Source organism: Gracilinanus agilis, chromosome 1 (assembly GCF_016433145.1).
Source record: "Gracilinanus agilis isolate LMUSP501 chromosome 1, AgileGrace, whole genome shotgun sequence".
NCBI classification, from domain to species: Eukaryota; Metazoa; Chordata; class Mammalia; order Didelphimorphia; family Didelphidae; genus Gracilinanus; species Gracilinanus agilis.
Genome location: NC_058130.1, coordinates 632188886 through 632196161, shown reverse-complemented (window position 1 = coordinate 632196161; position 7276 = coordinate 632188886). Strand labels below are relative to the sequence as shown.

At 38.8% G+C, this 7276-nt stretch overlaps 1 pseudogene; it reads right to left on the bottom strand.

Moving 5' to 3' along the window:
- Positions 1-1850: 1850 nt before the first annotated feature.
- Positions 1851-3399, bottom strand: LOC123255032 (annotated as a pseudogene).
- Between the last annotated feature and the right edge of the window lie 3877 nt (positions 3400-7276).

Below are 7276 nucleotides of genomic sequence, written 5' to 3'. Positions count from 1 at the left end.
AGAAGAGAGAAGGGGAAAATAGAATGGGGCAAATTAAATAAAAAAGGCACAAAAGAACTATTACAGTGGAGGAGAAGATTGGGGGTGGTGGCAGGTAATGCTTGAAACTTATTAGATTTTTCTCAAAGAAAGAATAATATACACACTCAGTTGGATATAGAAATCTATCTTACCTGATAGGGAGGTAAAAATAGGGAGGATGTGGACAAGAGAGGGGGCAGTGGGAGGACTAATAGAAGGAAAGACAGATTTGGGGAGACAACGCTCAAAAGTAAACCACTTATTAGGAGGGACAGAGTGAAAGGAGAAAGAAATAGAAGAATAAATAGTATAAAAATAAGATAGAGGGAAATACATAATTAATTATTGCAACTATAAATGTGAATGGGATGAGCTAACCCATAAAATGGGAGCAGATAGCAGAATTGATCAAAAACCAGAATTCTATAAGAAACACATTGAAGCAGGGAGACACACAGAAAGTAAAGGTCGATGCAGAGTCTATTATGCTTTAGGTGAAGTTAAAAAAAAGCAGGAGTAGCAATCATGATCTCAGACAAAGCTAAAGTAAAAATAGATCTACTTAAGAGATAAGGAAGGAAATTATATCTTCCTAAAAGGTACCATAGGCAATGAAGTAATATCAGTACTAATCGATATATGCACCGAATATATAGCATCCAAAGAAAAAAGACCTATTTGTACAAAAATATTTATTGCAAAGAATCGGTAATTGAAGGGTTGTCCATCAATTGGGGAATGGCTGAACAAGGAGTAGAATATGATTATGATGGGATATTATCATGCTATAAGAAATGATGAGCAGGATAATTTAAAAAAAAACCCTGAAAAACATATAAACTGACACAAAGGGAAGTGAGTGTTTGATGAACAAGTGTGAATGACCCCACTATTCTCAGTAATATAGTGACTTAAGACAATTCCAGAGACTCACGATGAATAATACCATCTGCTTCCAGAGAAAAAAACTGATAGGAGTCTGAATGCAGATTGAAACATATTTCACTTATTCTTTTTTAATTTGAAATCTGTTCCACAAAATGACTAATTGGAAAAATGTTTTACATGATTGCACATGTAAAATCTATATCAGATTGCTTACCATCTCAAGGGAGGGGAAAGAATGGGTGGGTCTTAAAGAAGGAGAGTGGGAAGGAGGAAGAGAGTTTGAAACTCAAAATAAAAAGAATGTTAAAATTATTTTTACATATAATTGGGGAAAAATAAAATATTAAAAAAAATAAATTACTTGCTCAGGGTTACATAGTTAGGAAGCTTCTGAGGCTAGATTTGAAGTCAGAAAGATGAGTCTTCCAGACCTCACACCTGGCACTCTATCCATTGCTATAACCACATTTCTGTCCCACCGGATTCCAGGCAAATCATTTAAATTCTTAGTGCTCCTTAAGACTATAAGTTGAAGAGAAAGATGCTTTTTTTTAAAAGGAAGACTTCACAAAGTGCTGTGACCAATTTAGTGGACATAAAGAAGTTCACAAAATTTTTATATAACCAATGCAAAATTATAGTATAGTTTTCTCTTACCACCAAAAAGATTTAGAATGGGAAACTATATCAAAACTTCACTATAACAAAAATTAACTGCAATGTTAATAAGTAGTTTTTATTCAAGATTTCTAGAGTAGGAAAAGAATATCCACATAATATAAATATCCACATATATATTTATATAAATAAACTGTCCCACAATAAAAAATAATTTCAACAGATAATTATGTTTCATTCAACTTATAGTCCAGAACATTTTATATAATGAATAGGTAATGAACAAAAGAACACCACCATTCAAAACATCTCAGGCCATTTAATCAAAGGTAGCAACTCTCACAAACCTTTGATCCCTCTTCCACCTTTCCCTGTGACAAAACTGTTTTGATCAGTCAACTGAAGCAAATCCATTTGAGCTTTAAAAATTTTACAGATTTGCTCTTGGTGTCAGGACATATTCAGGTGCTCAGTGATGTTCCGAAGGTCTTGGACCACATGCTTCAGTTGAGCATCCATCATCTTTGCTAGATTATAAATTTTCTTTTGTTCCTCATCATCATGCTATGGATAGATTTTCCCACTCTGCTCCTTAGTGGCAAGCCAGGAGGTCCTCTGATTCCTTTTGCTGTGACAGGATGAAGCCCAATTCTTGATCCCTTTCTCTACTCCTCTGTGTAAAGAAGTTCTCAACACCATTTTTGACTAATGTCTGATCCCAAGCATTCACCTGGCTAGCCTGGTGAACGAAGTGTTTCTCTTGGTCCTCCAGTTCCAGACTTCATTGTTGATTACATTTTCTACCTGAGCATGAGTCATCACAGGGGTTATACAGATCTGGGAAGGAAGAAGCTCCTGATCCACTGTGGGCTTTGGAGTTATGGTAGCACCAGGGAAAGGGATAATGCCGGTACCCACACTTGTCAGTGGCTTCAGATTCAAAGAAAAGCCTGAGGTGGAAGCTGAAGTCATAGTAGTGGTAGTGAAAGCAGCTGCACTCATTGGCCCAGGAAGTTTTAACCCAAATCCCAGCACTCCAATGCCAGCTGCTCCAAGTGAAATGAAAGGAGAGATTTGGGGCGTGAGACAGTGGAAGGGAAGAATTTGCCGTGGAAGCAAACGATGTACGTCCAGAAGTTCCTAGTGTCAAGCCTTAGAGTTTAGAGCCAAAAGACAGTGTGGGTCCCTGACTGAAGCTTGAGGCCAGTGATCCAGTGGGTTTAGCAGCAGACCTTGTAGAGGCCAATAATCCAAATCCTAAACTTGTAGGTTATCCTCCAAGACTGAAGGCAGCCTGTGGTTATGTGGAAGTTGCTGGAAGCAGAAGTTGGAGTGGCAGTGGCAAAGGTTAACCCTGTAAATGCTGTTGGTTCATTTATGTTCCCCACTGAGCCTGGGAAGCATTTCCACTGCGGAAGGAGAATCCTATCGATGATTTGGGTTGGCTGGCAGTTGTAATAGGAGGACCAAAAATAAAGCCAGTCTGTGTTGATGCCTGGCTTGCTATAGAACCAGTAAGAGTGCTGTTGCCGAGGCCAAAGCCCCTCATGATATCTGAAGAGAATGGATGGCCACTGCTGCCAAAATTTAACTTTGATATACTTAACCTGGGAAAAACCCCACAGGAAAAGCCCCCCACAAACCCTCGAATTTGTGTGGATGAAGCATGGGCAGTCAGGGAGAACAAAGTAGTAGCAAGCATGCTTGCAGTAGGCTTGGAGGGAATTCCCAAATTAAATCCTTCCTCCAGAGGCAGATGTGGAGAAAGAAAAGCCTGGTCCTGGAATGATGGTAGCTGTTTTTTGCGGGGTCAAAGAGGAAACCACCTTCAGTGGCAGGAAAGCCTCCAAAATGAAATTGAGCCAAACCCATAATAGTTGCTGCTCCTGCGCCTGGCCCAGAAGTCTACTGTATTAGTAGAGGAAGTTTACTTACTTGGGATGCCCTCACTCAAATGAAATTATAGATCCAAACCTTATCCTTTATCCCTTATCAGAAAAAAAAAAAATCTTACAAAGCAAAGAATCTGATTTGTGAGGGTGACCAGAGGAGGGCAGCAACAGCTCATAGCAAATGTCCCTCCTTAATTGGGAATTTCAGGCACGTCCCAAAGTGCACAACTTCCTGTTTTTATAAGATTTCAAATCATGCCCTACCATTATGAAGACTGTAAAGATTGGGAAGCCATCCTAGCTATCAATATGACTGACAGAATTATTTTCCACGACATTTCATTTCGCCAGAGTGTTTTTACAATGGTTTTTTATTAGTTGAAGGGGGCTGGGGAGGGAGGGGGGAGAAGAGGAGAGAATTAAGATAATGACTCTCTAGAATGAAAATAGAGCACCTATTAAAAAAACCGAGAGACAAAAAAGACAGCAATACCTTAATTCTAATAGAGTCTGATTTTGTTATACAATAAAACAGCATTTCATGAGCTGTATTTTTATACAATTTTGACAAATTAGCCATCTTTCTATGGAATTTTATGAGAAGGTAACTATGAAAGAAGTACCTATTTTTTGAATCAACCTCAGAGTTGGAAGACATATCAAGAATCATCCAATCCAACCTAATTTGAAGAATTAACAACTCTTTGATATCATGCCCAGTCATCTAGCCTGTATTTGAAGACTTCTGGTGAGGGGGAACTCACTACCTCCTGATTCAGCCCATTCTACTTTTGGGCAGATGAACCAAATGGCAGGGTCCAATGTCTTTCCTAAAACATGGCACCCAGAATTGATCGGGGTATTCTAGATGTCATCTGAGTGCAGAATACTCAGAAAAGAGTACATTGGTATCCTATATGAATAGTCACGTATAATTCATCTCTAACACAGAAAATAGAGGCAACATAGCATCATGGTTGGAGGACTGGTTTTGGAATCAGAAAGATCTAGGTTTGTATCTTGCCTTTGACACATACATGCTTTGTGACCTTGGGCAAGTCAATCAACCCTTCAGACAACTCTTTAACAATATAAATTATAGGGGAACTGCAATTGGTGAAGGAGGTTTCTACATTGTGAGTTTCCACATAAATTAATGGAACCACAGACACTACCTCACATTCTACTCCCAATGAGCATAGATATATAATAATAATAATATTAATATTAATAATAATAATAATAATAATAATAATAAGCAGACATATATAAGGTATTTCCCTTATCCGCTAATGCTAGTATTATGGCAAAATTTACTAAAGTATATTATTAACAGTTTTTAAAGCATTGAAAGGTCCTATCAACATTTAATTTAATTGTACATTTTCACCAAATTACCCAGAACTTGTGACTCTTTTTCCCACTTGAGATTAGGCTTTCTTTTTTTTTTTTTAACCCTTAACTTCTGTGTATTGGTTCCTTGGTGGAAGAGTGGTAAGGGCAGGCAATGGGGGTCAAGTGACTTGCCCAGGGTCACACAGCTGGGAAGTGTCTGAGGCTGGATTTGAACCTAGGACCTCCCGTCTCTAGGCTTAGCTCTCAATCCACTGAGCTACCCAGCTGCCCCCAGAGATTAGGCTTTCTATAAAACTTTGTTAATTAGAAACCACAGACTCATAGAAAATCAGAATAAGTGACTTCATATTATCATCTGTTTTGAGCTGCAAGGTATCTTAGAGGCCAGTAAGGCCAATCCCCTCATTTAGCAGATGAGGATACTGAGAACCAGAGAGGTTGGTAGAATTGTGTCAAGTCACACAGTGACTAAGTGTCAGAAGCAGAATTCCGACCAGGGCTTCCTGACTCAAAGTCCAGCACTCTGCCTTCCTTCTCCATGCTTCATTACCCAGACTAAACCACCAGGAAGTGGAAGAATCAGAATTTTAATACTGGGCTTTAAGTTCCAATGCTGTATGTTGTGAAAAAAAAAACAAAAAACAACCCAGTTCTTTATTGTCCAGCCCCCACCCCAGTGCTTTGAGCTAACATGGAGAACTCCCTTGATTGTCACTCTGTTAGAGTTTGATTCTAATACTAGCCATGTGGCATGTTTCCTGGGTCTTCATCTCATTTGGCCCACCATGTGGTGAGTTCCTGAGCCATACGCACACCCATAGAACATATGTAATGAGCTTTAAAAGTTTTGCTTTAGGGCTGATTGACACTGTGATGTTCCAGGATTTTCTGTACATACCAGAGCTAGTACCTGCTACTTTAACCTTATTACGCAAAAGACCTAGTAAATCAGTGAATCAAAAAATGCAGTTTTTAATTGATGTCCAGAGTCCATTTTATAATGTGGATAAAATCCATAGAAACCTAGAAACATAAACAGGAGCTGGCAAGAAATTAGAGGACAATACCCTAATTCTGTTTTTCCTTTGGATGCTCTTGAACAAGATGCTCTGCCTAGGAGACGAACTGGCCTGCCAGTACTCAATGTTTCACCTGGCTAGAATCAGAACTTGCTGTGCTTTGGGAATCAGATTGGCTTAGGTTCATTGTCTTCCTGGGAGGGCTTTGGTGTCTCCCATGCAACAGGTGCTCTGCTTTTTCCTCTTTAGGCAAAAGAAGCAGAGACCAGGTTCTTCTTCCTCTTAGCACTGCCCCATGTTCACCTCTTTATAACGGATTCACATCAAAAACTAGGGGTCAAGTTTGAGTCTCACTGCTTGGCCTCACAGTAGTTAGTTTGGGATCTTGGTCAGCAAAGTCTGTCTTTATCAAAGTTTTTTTGGTCTAGAGATAGAAGGGACCAGAGAGGTCATCTAGCCCAACCCCTTCCTTTTACAGATGAGTGAACTGAGGCCGTGGGAACTTACGTGATTTGTTGGCAGTCACAGAGGTGGTAAATATCAGAGGTGGGATTTTAACTCAGATCCTTTGACTGCAGGGACAAGTGGTTTTTCCATTGTACCATACAGCTTTTCAACCTTTCAATGGTTGTGGTAATAGAGAACTGGACTAGGAGTTAAGAGATGTGGGATTTGTCAACAAAATTTTTGTGTGCTCCCTGGGGTGAGAGAGAGAAAAAGAGAGAGAGAGAGGAGAGAGAGAGAGAGAGAGAGAGAGAGAGAGAGAGAGAGAGAGAGAGAGAGAGAGAGAGAGAGAGAGAGAATTTCCCACTTTGAGTATCTGTTTCCTTGTTTATAAAATGATAATCTTGGGAATTAGAGGACCTGGTTTCAAATTCTGACCCTGCCACTATCTGTGTGACTTGGGCAAACTATTAACTTCTGGCTCCCTGCAGGTAGATTCCCAAGTATTTTTATATTGTCTGCAGTTATTTTAAATGGAATTTCTCTTTCTATCCCATGCTGCTGGGTTTTGTTAATATTATATAAACATGCTAATGGCTTATGTGAATTTATTTTATATCCTGCATCTTATTTGAAGATGTTAATCGTTTCAACTATTTTTTTAGTTGATTCTCCAGGATTCTCTAAGTATACTGTCGTATCATCTGCAAAAAGTGATAACTTTATATACTCATTATTTATTCTAATGTCTTCAACTTTTTTTGTCTTATGGAAAAAGCTAGCATTGTTAGTACAATATTGAATAATAGTGGTGATAATGGATATCTTTCCTTCATCCATGATATTATATAAGAATGCTTCAAATTTAGTCCTATTACAGATCATGTTTGCTCTTGGTTTTAGTTAGACAATATGTCTTAATTTTAGAAAGACTCCATTTATTCCTATGCTTTAAAATGTTTTTTTTTTGAAACCTTTTTACTTTGGTGTATTGTCTCATAGGTGGAAGAGTGGTAAGGGTGGGCAATGGGGGTCAAG